The sequence below is a fragment of the Palaemon carinicauda genome, chromosome 33, assembly GCF_036898095.1.
Source record: "Palaemon carinicauda isolate YSFRI2023 chromosome 33, ASM3689809v2, whole genome shotgun sequence".
In the NCBI taxonomy this organism is placed as follows: Eukaryota; Metazoa; Arthropoda; class Malacostraca; order Decapoda; family Palaemonidae; genus Palaemon; species Palaemon carinicauda.
In genome coordinates, this window is record NC_090757.1 from 12,260,966 (window position 1) to 12,274,034 (window position 13,069).

The 13,069-nt window shown below is 29.8% G+C and overlaps 1 protein-coding gene across 2 annotated transcripts in view; it reads right to left on the reverse strand.

Annotated features, from left to right (window-relative positions):
• The window catches only part of LOC137626072 (prolyl endopeptidase FAP-like), a 319,030-nt gene that overhangs the window by 248,595 nt on the left and 57,366 nt on the right, over positions 1-13,069 (reverse strand). Inside the window, exons 2-3 of one of the 2 annotated variants that reach the window (XM_068357157.1) lie at positions 7,428-7,575; positions 1,809-1,825 (exon numbers count right to left, since the gene is read on the reverse strand). The gene's annotated coding sequence lies outside the window, so the exon portion shown is untranslated. The remainder of the gene's footprint in view (positions 1-1,808; positions 1,826-7,427; positions 7,576-13,069) is intronic. The other variant, XM_068357158.1, reaches the window with a different exon arrangement.

Consider the following 13,069-nt stretch of genomic DNA (forward strand, 5'->3'; position numbering starts at 1 on the left):
GACTCTCTCTCTCTCTCTCTCTCTCTCTCTCTCTCTCTCTCTCTCTCTCTCTCTCTCTCTCTCTCTCTCTCTCTCTCTTCTTTGTAGGTATAGTAGGTGTGCTTATATATACATACAAATATACTGTATATAAATTTATATGCACATGTGTATGTCATATATATATATATATATATATATATATATATATATATATATATATATATATATATATATATATATTTACATGTAAATATAGATTTATATATATAGATAGATAGATTTGTTTATATATGTTTATATATATATATATATATATATATATATATATATATATATATATATATTTATATATGTATATATATATGTATATATATATGCATACATTCATATATTTATTATTATTATATATATATATATATATATATATATATATATATATATATATGTGTGTGTGTGTGTGTGTGTTTGTGTGTGTAATATATTATATATACCGTACATATACACAATATATATATATGTATGTATGCATATATATATATATATATATATATATATATATATATATATATATATTAACACATACATGTAAGTAAGTAGGTGTCACAACTATTTAAGTAATAGACACAGGAAAATTTCGCATTGTAACTCGGAAAAAAAAAAAAATTGAACTATTTAATCTCAACATAAGAGTTTTACATAATTTGAACATTAAAAATATGAAATACCTTTCATAAAACATCAAACAACGAAAGTCAATATATATATATATATATATATATATATATATATATATATATATATATATATATATATATATATATATATATATATATATATATATATATATATATATATAATCTAGCTGGGCAACTTTGAAATGCAAGCTTATACTTATTTACTCTATATTCTCTTCTATTATCTACTCTGTCTATCTCGTTACTGGTATATCTAAAACTAACCTAAGTTCGTTTGCTATCCATGTTAAGACAATCTTAATAGAATCCAAATTGTATACGGTCTTGCAGATTAACCTGTGCAATTTACTTTAATTGCAAAATGGGACATGAATACCTGTAATATAAAAATATTAAAAAAACGAGCAGAGAGAGAGAGAGAGAGAGAGAGAGAGAGAGAGAGAGAGAGAGAGAGAGAGAGAGAGAGAGAGAGTTTTATGTTAGTCACTCTACTACAGAACCATTGCAATTAAAGACATTTACGTATGTATACATAAAAATATTAATATATACATACATACATATATATATATATATATATATATATATATATATATATATATATATATATATATATATATATATATATATATATATATATATATATATATATGTATACATATAAACATATGTTCATAAATATATTCATAGATAAATACATAAATATATAGTATCGATATATATATATATATATATATATATATATATATATATATATATATATATATATATATATATATAAATATATATATACATATATAAATATATATCCATATATAAATATATATATATAATATATGTATATATATATATATATATATATATATATATATATATATATATATATATATATATATATATATATATATATATATATATATGAAAATTCCCAGCACCTTTCGCATTTGGCTTTAAACGGAAGCTCCAAATATTGCATGACAGAGAGAGAGAGAGAGAGAGAGAGAGAGAGAGAGAGAGAGAGAGAGAGAGAGAGAGAGAGATCAACACATCCAGTGACTCATGGAAACTGCAGTTTACCCAAGGCAAGTAAAAGAGTAGGAAAAAAAAGTAAAAAGGTGAAAATACACTTACCTAACACTCCATTTTGGCTGTAGAAAGGAAAGGGGGAAAACAAAAGAAAAGACTTTAGCTTCACTAATGTCACTCGGCTGGTTTTTAGACACAAAATGTTATCTCTGACATTTTCAAAAGTTTTTTTTTTATACATAACTGGATTCAGTTCAGGGCCTTTAATTATAGGACTATGGAAAAGAGGATTTTGATTATAGAAATAACTTGAAATTAAACTGGAGAATATTGTTTATAATAAAGGTGTGCATCGTGTATCTTTTATTGAATTAAGATTTTCGAAATATATAATAAAAATCGCATCACATGGAAAAGGTAGGCTATATGTGACGTATCTTTTATCAAAATACGATCTTGGAAATATGGAATGGAAAGCCGTATTATAAGAGAAAACGTATAAAGTTTAAGAATTTGGAAGTATATAATAAAAAAACGTATCACATGGAAAAGATAGGCTATTATATGACGTATCTCTTATTAAATCAAGAATATGATAATGTATAATCAAAAGCTGTATTATATGAGAAAAGGTATACAGTTTATGACGTATCTTTTATCGAATTAAGAATTAGGAAATATATAATAAAATTTGTATCACATGAAAATAGTATATATGACATATCTTTTATTGAATAAAAAAAATTAGAAATATATATAATTAAAAGTCGTATTGTATGAGAAAAGGTATACAGTATATGACGTACCTTTTATTAAATGAAGAATTGGGAAATAAAGTTCAAAAGTCGTATCGCATGAAAAAAATTCACGTATATATTATGACGTACCTTTAATTCAATTATGAATGGGGAAATATAATTTATAATTGAAATCATATCCCATGAAAAAATTAATTAATCATGACGTTCTTTCATAATTGAGGAATAAGCATATGTACTGCAAGATGCAACAGAATAATTTAGCGATACGCAAAGAACAATGAGACTTACGTGCGTATAACATGATAAACAAGAGGGGTACTCAGTAGAGCGCAGACCTCTACCGCGGCAGCTTATTTGTCGACCTTTTGCTAGACCGTGACCTTAACCTTTGATCTTGACCTTCCAAAATTTAAAAATTTCCAGCTTTTTACATAACCGTTAATCTCTGCAAGGTTCATTACTCTATGATCAAAATTGTGGCCTGGAAGCTCTTCACAAACAAAGACACTGAAATCGAGGGTAAAGCATAACCTTCCAACTTCGTTGGCGGAAGTAGTCAATTTTGCATATTTTTGAAAATGTCAGGATACCAATGTTTAGAGAAACATTATTAGATCATTTTGAGCATTTTTAATCATTCCCATTTAGTATGGCTAAGCTAACAGAGTATTTATTTTCAACATAGAAAAAGTTGCAACTTCGGCCTTCAAAAAAGTTATCTTCTCGAAAGCAGATCTAATTTGATATATATAGTTTTATCTTGTTTACTTACATAACAATTACTAAATATGGGTAAATTATCTTTTAATTAGCTATAAATATATAGTTCTTTACATGTTTAATGGAATAACAATGACTAATTAAATAAAGTTAAATTACCTTTTCATTAATCTCCAATCAGAGAGGTAGTGATAGAATGGCCAATTAAGAATTATTCATAAATCGTTCATCTATGTTTGAATGTTATTCATTGAATGACTCGAAAAAAAATATAAAAAATATGAATTAAAAGTATTTTCAAAACTTATATTTGTAAACCGAGTTGCAACTTTTATTAAAAACTACATATATTTATTAAAGTGAAAAAAAAATTGTAATATCTAAATCAAATAAAAACTGTCACATTTAATGAAGCAACGCTACATTTTAATGACATTTAAAGAATGTGAACATAATTTATTATAGCTCTCAAGCAAGCTCTATTAAAGACATTTAAAAACTTTTATTGACACTTAAAGAATATGAGCACAATTTATTATAGCTCTCAAGCAAGCTCTATAAAAGACATTTAAAAACTTTTATTGACACTTAAAGAATATGAGCACAATTTATTATAGCTCTCAAGCAAGCTCTATCAAAGACATTTAATAACTTTTAATGACACTTAAAGAATATGAGCACATTATGTTGAAGCTCTCAAACAAGCTCTATTAAGACATTTAAAAAAAAAAAAAACTACGTTAGATAAACAATAAGATGCTCAAACAAGCCAGATATTTACAACATACAGATCTAACTAAACTTAAAAGAGATTATCAAAGACTTAAGATTTAAAAGTACAAACAATCACATAAACAAAAAAACAGTCAGAATCTTCTGTAAATCATTGGGTGTTTAAATGTACATTTCATTCAAGAGTGATTTAAAGCTATTGGCGGCAGTTTTAGTCATTTGGCTAAACGTCACACTGAAAAAAAAAGGCTTTGTTAACCTCAAGTCAGTGAATTTTAAATCATAAAGTAGCTGTTAGACTATCTATATTCCTAATTCCTAAATTCCTAACTGTCAGAGATGTCTATATCACACTTCTTAAAACATCACACAAATCTAAAGTAAATGGAAGTCCTTCGTTAGTAAATGATACAAATCATTTGTATTTCCTTACCATTTCATTTTTAAATCTAAAGAATGTTTTCCATGAAAACAAAATTTATATACAAAGTTCTACAGTAAATATATGTCCTTGTTAAGTAAATGATAAAATTAATATGTATTTCCTTACCATTAAATTTATAAATTTAAAGAATATCTTTCCATGAAAAGAAAAATTATATATTTCTAAAGTAAATACATATTCCTTTCCTAGTAAAGGATCAAAATCATATTTGCTTAAAATTACATAAAGAAAAATTTAAGAATATTTTCCAAGTATAAAAAATGTCCTTGGTTAATAATGATCAGAATCATTTGTATTTTTTTTAACAATTTCATAAAAGAACAAAAATATTTTTCAAGAAAAATAAGTTATGAAAGTTTATAAATTAGTGAATCCTAAGTTAATAATGATCGGTATAATTTGTATTTTCTTATGATATCATTAAAAAATTAAGAATGTTTCCCAAGACAAATAACAAATTATGAAAATTTATAAATCGGTGAATCCTTAGTTAATAATGATCGGTATAATTTGTATTTTCTTACGATATCATTATAAAAATCAGACTATTTCCCATGAAAAATAACAAATGAAAACGTACAAATCAATGAATCTTTACCCCTCTCATCATCCAAATGTCAGAACACGATTCCCCGTCTGGGATTCTGTGCCTCAGTCAAAACAAACGCTCAAAACCTATTTTTAAAAAACCCCTGACGACATTTGTCAACACGTCCATCACCCTGTTATAGATCTTGGCAATGGATAACCCCAGCGTCAGTCTAACTGTTGTGAGTGGCGGTACTTTTCGTCTTTGGGTCCTGTACGTCAATGCCATGTTTACATTCGATCATGGAAAGTCTGAAACGTGTCTCTGCAAGTCAAAAGCCTCCAATAACAACCCGACTCCACTCCGCAGTAGCTTCCAGCATTCAATCTTTTGCGGAGTGGAAAGAGAAAGTGGGGAAAAATACAAGTTAGGAAAAAAAAATATGGGAAAAAAGAGAAAGTGGGGTAAAAAGAGAAAGTGGGGAAAAAGGCGAAAGTGAAAGAGGGAAAGTGGAAAAAATAGATAGTGGGAAAGTGGAAAAAAAAATAGTGGGAAAGTGGAAAAAAAGTGGAAAAAGAGAATGTAAAGAATAAAGAGAAAGTAGGAAAAGAGGGAAAGTGGAAAAAGAGAAAAGAAGGGAAAAATTGGGAAAAAAAGCAAAAGTGTAAAAGTGGGAAAATAGGATAGTGGAAAAAAAGAGGAAGTGGAAAAGATAGAAAGTGGAAAAAGTCAGTAGAAAAAAGAGTGGGGGAAAAGAAAAAATGGATAAAAGTGTGAAAATATGAAAGTCAAAAATAAGAGAAAGTGGAAAAAGAGAAAGTGGGGAAAAGTGGGATAAAACAGTGGAAAAGTGGGATAAAACAGTGGAAAAAGTGGGAAAATAAGAAAGTGGAAAGAAGAGAAAGTGGAAAAAGAGTTAAAGTTGAAAAAAAGAAAGTGGGAAAAAGGGGAAGTGGAAAAAAGAAAAAGTGAGAATAGATAAAGTGGAAAAAGATATAGTAAGAAAAGAGGGAAATGGAAAAGAAAAAGTGGGGAAAGTGGTGAAACGAACAAGGGGGGAAAGAGTAAAAGTAGAAAAATAGACAGTGGAAAAAGAGAAAGTGGAGAAAAAGAGGGAAAGTGGAAAAAAAGAGAAAGCAGAAAAAGAGAAAGTGGTAAAAAGGAAATGGAAAAAAATAAAAAGTGGAAAAGAGATAAATTGAGAAAAAGAAAATCTAGTGGAAAAAAACAAGAAAAAATGAAAAAAAAGAGAAAGTAGAGAAAAAGGAAAGCCAAAAAGGAAAAAAAAGATAAATTAATGAAAAAAGGAAAACAAAAAGGAGAAAGAGAAAGTGAAAAAGGAAAAAAGTGGAAAGAGATAAAGGCGAAGAAAAGGAAAAGTGGAAGGAGAGAAAGTAGAAAAAAAGAAAAAGAGGAAAATGAGAGTGGAAAATAAGCGAGAAAGAAAAGGTGGAAAATAAGAAAGTGTAAAATGAGAAAGAGTAAGAGGAAAAAAAGTGTAAAATGAGAAAGAGAAAGTGGAAAAAAGTGGAAAATGAGAAAGAAAAAGTTGAAAAAGTTGAAAAAGTGAAAAATGAGAAAGAAAAAGTGGAAAAGTGGAAAATGAGAAAGAGAACCTAGAAAAAATGTAAAATGAGAAAGAGAAAGTACAAAAAAGTGTAAAATGAAAAAGAGAAAGTAGAAAAGTGTAAAATGAGAGAGAGAAAGTAGAAAAAGTGTAAAATGAAAAAGAGAAAGTAGAAAAAGTGTAAAATGAGAAAGAGAAAATAGTAAAAAGTGTAAAATGAAAAAGAGAAAGTGGAAAAAATTGTAAAATGAGAAAGTGAAAAAAAAATGTAAAATGAGAAAGAAAGTAGAAAAAAGTGTAAAATGAGAAAGAGAAAGTGGGAAAAAAAAGAAAGAAATGGCACTTTGCGCGGCGCACTTCCGCACCCCCATTGAAATGCGCATTCAAAAGCAGATAGAGCAAAAAGAGAAAGGAAACTCTGAATGAGACTCGAAATAGATCGCTTTGACAGGAATACTGAACACCCAACTCACCCCCACCCTCTATCTACCTTAAAGAGACAGATCCGGTGGGGGTTAACATAGTCATGTGAGAGAGAGAGAGAGAGAGAGAGAGAGAGAGAGAGAGAGAGAAAAGAGAGAGAGAGAGAGAGAGATTAATCTTATACATTACATAAGTAAAATTCTTCTTCTACTTATTACTTTTTATCACTGGCAATTGATTTATGTTGTGTAGAGAGAGAGAGAGAGAGAGAGAGAGAGAGAGAGAGAGAGAGAATCTTATACATTACATAAGTAAAATTCTTCTTCTACTTATTACTTTTTATCACTGGCAATTGATTTGCGTTGTGTGGAGAGAGAGAGAGAGAGAGAGAGAGAGAGAGAGAGATAATCTCATATGTGACATATACAAGTAAACGTCTTTTTCTACTTATTTTTTATCACTGGGAATTGATTAGTGTTGTGTGTGTATGAGAGAGAGAGAGAGAGAGAGAGAGAGAGAGAGAGAGAGAGAGAATTGCATAACTCACCAGTTTTTTGTACTGCCGCCCGTGAGAAAAAGTAGTTGCACCAGGGAGAGGGGGGTGGGGGGAGTGGCGAGTCTCAGGTCCCGGATGACTCTTGTTCTTGCTCTTCTTCCAAAATGTATTGTATCAAAAGTTTCCTTCCTGTTATTTTCTAGAATAAAAAAAATATATATATTAGTTGGAGTTAGAATACCACTATTCTCACTACATTTCTTTCAGAAAACATTAAGATAAAGTTTGGCATTTCCTTCAAAAAAAAAAAAATAAATAAAAAATTCATTATGAATATAATTTTCCCTTTAAATTATTTTCCATACAAAATCTTTTCACTGCGATATTTTTCACTTTAGCCATTTTCAATTGGAAATTACTAATTTTTCTTAAATATTTTCAACTGAAAATGATTAGTTTTTCTTAGATATTTTCATCTGGATATCACTCGTTTTCTTAGATATTTTCAAATGGAAATTACTCGTTTTCTTAGATATTTTCAATTGGAAATAACTCGTTTTTCTTAGATATTTTCAACTGGAAATTACTCGTTATTCTTAGATATTTTCAACTGGAAATTACTCATTTTCTCAGATATTTTCAAATGGAAATTACTCGTTTTCCTTAGATATTTTCAATTGAAAATAACTAGTTTTCCTTACATATTTTCAACAGGAAATTATTCGGTTTTTTTTCAGATATTTTCAACTCGTAATTACGCATTTTTCCTAAGATATGTTCAACTGGCAATTACTCGTATTTTCTCAGATATTTTCAACTGGAAATTACTCGTTTTTTTTAGATATTTTCAACTGGAAATTACTCGTTTTCCTTGGATATTTTCAAATGGAAATTACTCGTGCTTCGTAGATATTTTCAACTGAAAATTACTGGTTTTACTTAGATATTTTCAACTGGAAATTACCCGTTTTTCTTAGAAAATTTCAACTGGAAATTAAACGTTTTTCTTAAATATTTTCTACTGAAAATTACTCATTTTTCTTAAATATTTTCGAATGGAAATTACGAATTTTACTTAGATATTTTCAACTGGTAAATACGCATTTTTCTTAAGATATTTCAACTGGAAATTACTCGTTTTTATTAGGTATTTTCAATTGGAAATTGCTCATTTTTCTTAAATATTTTCAACGGGATATCACTCGCTTTTCTTAGATATTTTCAACTGGAATGTATTCACTTTTCTTACATATTTTCGAATGGAAATTACTCGTTTTTCTCAGATATTTTCAAATGGAAATTACTCGTTTTTCTTAGATATTTTCAACTAAAAGTTACTGGTTTTTCTTAGATATTTTCAACAGGAAATTATTAATTTTTCTTAGATATTTTCAACTGGTAATTACACGTTTTTTCTTAAGATATTTTAAACTGGAAATTACTAATTTTTCTTATATCTTTTCAACCGGAATTACTCGTTTTTTTCTTAGATATGCTCAACTGGAAATTACTCGTTTTCTCAGATATTTTCAACTGAAACTACTCGTTTTTCTTAGATATTTTCAAGTGGAAATTACTCGCTTTTCTTTGCCACTTTTAATTGGAAATTACTAGTTTTCTTAGCCATTTTCAAGTGGAAATACTACCTTTACTCGGCCATTTTCAACTCAATATTACTAGTTTTCTTTGAAGTTTTCAACTGGCAATTACTAATTTTCCTTAGAAATTTCCAACTGGAAACACTAGTTTTATAGCCATTTTCAACTGGAAATTACTAATTTTTCATAGAGATTTTCAACTGGAAATTGCTCGTTTTTTTAAAGATATTTTCAACTAGATGTTACTCGTTTTTCTTATATTTTCAACTGGAAATTATTTCCTTTTCTTGGATATTTTCAACAGGAAATTGCTCGTTTTTCTTAGATATTTTCAACTGGAAATTACTCATTTTTCTTAGATATTTTCAACTGGAAATTATTCGTTTTTTAAAATATTTTCAATTAGTATTTATTCGTTTTTTAGATATTTTCAACTGGAAATTACTATTTTTTCTTAGGTATTTTCAAATGGAAATTATTCACTTTCTTCACCATTTTCAATTGGAAATTACTAGTTTTTCTTAGTCATTTTCTACTGAAAATACTATCTTTTCTTAGCCACTATCAACTGGCACTCACTAGTTTTCCTTGAAAATTTTCAAGTGAAAAACACTAGTTTTTCTTAGCCATTGTCAACTGGAAATTACTAGTTTTCCTTATTCATTATCAAGTGCTATTTCCCATTTTGATATAAAGGCCAAATTTCCATCGCTATGTCCCACTGGAGGTATTTATGTTTTCGACCCTATTTGTCCGTTTGTCTGTCTGTATGTGAATAACTTCGTGGCCACAATTTTACTCAAATAGTTATTGAAACTACAGGGATTGATTGTTATGTTGAGACGAGGGAGTGATTCAATTTTGAAAGTGCTATGTCAAAGGTCAAAGACAAGCAAAAGGTCTAGAATTAAGCTGCCGTGGCGGAGGTCTGCACTTTAAGATTGCTTTTCTAGTTATTATTATTATTATTATTATTATTATTATTATTATTATTATTATTATTAGCTAAGCTAGCCCTAGTTGGAAAAGCAAAACAAGGGAGTGATTCAATTTTGAAAGTGCTATGTCAAAGGTCGAAGTCAAGCAAAAGGTCTAGAATTAAGCTGCCGTGGCGGAGGTCTGCACTCTAAGATTGCTTTTCTAGTTATTATTATTATTATTATTATTATATTATTATTATTATTATTATTATTAGCTAAGCTAGCCCTAGTTGGAAAAGCAAAACAAGGGAGTGATTCAATTTTGAAAGTGCTATGTCAAAGGTCGAAGTCAAGCAAAAGGTCTAGAATTAAGCTGCCGTGGCGGAGGTCTGCACTCTAAGATTGCTTTTCTAGTTATTATTATTATTATTATTATTATTATCAGCTAAGCTAGCCCTAGTTGGAAAAGCAAAGAAGCTATAAGCCAAAGGCCTCCAACAGGAAAAAAATAGCTCAGTGAAGAAAAGAAATAAGTTAATAAATAAACTACAAGGGAAGTGATGAATAAAGAATAAAAAAAATATAATAAAATCAGTAACAACGTTAAAATCGATCTGTCAAATATAAACTATGAAGAAATACTGATATCAGCTTGTTCAACATAAAGCATTAGCGGTGGGTATGAACTTCTGAAGTTCCACTGATTCAACTTCCTTATTCTACATTGTAGGATGAATATCAAGAATTAAATATTAAGATAAAAACGTTAGAACCCTCTTACCATTCTTTCCCACCCGAAAACGTAGAATATTCCTCTTTTTCGAACCACGTTTTTTTCTATCTCTCAGCAGACGGAATCGAAATCTTTTTTCATTCCGGATTCCCGGAATCTAAAATGTTTTTCATTCTGGATTCCAAGAATCGAAAATTTTTTCATTCCAGATTCCTGGAATAAAAAATGTTTTTCATTCCGGATTCCCGGAATAAAAGATTTTTCATACCAGATTCCCAAAATCGAAAATGTTTTTCCTTCCAGATTCCAGGAACAAAAAATTGTTCATTCTGGATTCCCGGAATCAAAAATGTTTTTCCTTCCGGATTCCAGGATTCTAAAATATTTTTCATTCTGGATTCCAAGAATCAAAAAATTTTTCATTCCAGATTCCTGGAATAAAAAATGTTTTTCATTCCGGATTCCCGGAATAAAAAAAATTTTCATACCGGATTCCCAAAATCGAAAATGTTTTTCATTCCGGATTCCAGCAACAAAAAAATGTTCATTCTGGATTCCCGGAATCGAAAATGTTTTTCCTTCCGGATTCCAGGAATAAAAAAAATTTCTTTCTGGATTCCCGAAATCGAAAATGTTTTTCCTTCCGGATTCCAGAAATAAAAAAAAATTCATTCTGGGTTCCCGGAATCGAAAATGTTTTTCATTCCGGATTCCAGAAATAAAAAACATTTCATTCTGGATTCCCGAAATCGAAAATGTTTTTCCTTCCAAATTCCAGAAATAAAAAAAATTTCAATCTGGATTCCCGGAATCGAAAATGTTTTTCATTCCGGATTCCAGAAATAAAAAAAATTTCATTCTGGATTCCCGAAATCGAAAATGTTTTTCCTTCCGGATTCCAGAAATAAAAAAAAATTTCATTCTAGATTCCCGGAATCGAAAATGTTTTTCATTCCGGATTCACGTCTTTCTATCACATTTCCATCTCGAAAATATTTTAGGAGTTCATATTTCACTTCATTGTTCTTTACTTCTCTTGTAATTTATTTATTTCCTTTCCTTACTCGATTATTTTTACCTCTTGGATCTCTTGGGCTTATAGCATCCTGCTTTCCCAAGTAGGGTTGTAGCTTAGGTAATAATAATAATAATAATAATAATAATTACATTTGCAAATTCGCACTAAAACGTAATAAATCTCTCTCTCTCTCTCTCTCTCTCTCTCTCTCTCTCTCTCTCTCTCTCTCTCTCTCTCTCTCTCTCTCTCTCTCTCTCTCAATAACACTGACTCAGCACATGAAGAAGCGCAATCTCAAGAGGCAAGACAATAACATTCCTCCTCATTACCAACGTTTAACTTTATCCCTAAACCCCAAGTACCCCATTAGTCCCTCCCCCACCCCCATCCCTCTCTCGCACCCTGGGTGATCATGGAATACATTGTGTGGTATTGTTTCACTAACGGTTTCATAATCGCCCGCCGACACTCTTTATTTCATTTTCCAAGCTCGTCCCTATTATAGAGAAGGATCTCTCTCTCTCTCTCTCTCTCTCTCTCTCTCTCTCTCTCTCTCTCTCTCTCTCGAGCTTTTTATCCTGTATGAAGGTTGCCAGTTCTAGGTGTGTAGGTGGTGGTGAAGTGAGTTATGTATAGCTAGATCTAGAGGACTTTGGTATTGCAAGTTGCAAATCTGTAATCATTCTTGATATATATATATATATATATATATATATATATATATATATATATATATATATATATATACTGAGGCATATTATATATGATATATATATATATATATATATATACTGAGGCAAGTTATGATATGAAGGGAAAGAGGTTGCCTTTGATAGAAGGCAGGAGAGGGTGCAGCAGGCAACCGACCCCTTAATGTAGGGTTAACCGTTGGAAAGGAGAGTAATGAGACAAGTTGTGGTAGACCATAAGTTAAGCACGCACTGTTTATATATATATATATATATATATATCAAGAATGATTATAGATTTGCACCTTACAATACCAAATATATATATATATATATATATATAAACAGTGCGTGCTTAACTTATGGTCTACCACAACTTGTCTCATTACTCTCCTTTCCAACCGTTAACCCTACATTAAGGGGTCGGTTGCCTGCTGCACCCTCTCCAATGCCTTCTATCAAAGGCAACCTCTTTCCCTTCATATCATAACTTGCCTCAGTACTAAAGACTGTTTCATCCTTGCTGGCAACTGGAGCCGAACCACGGTTTGAAAGCTCGTCGCTGATTGGCTGTTGGTTCAGGCATCCTCCCCTACCGCTGACCAACGACAAAGCAAAGCATTGCATTTTTGCTTAGTAACTCACTTAGTTCGCGTAATGTCTACCTGGTTCTTTATAGTCACACACAGATTAAAGGTAGATGATGAGTATTACCTTGAAAAAATATCCATATCT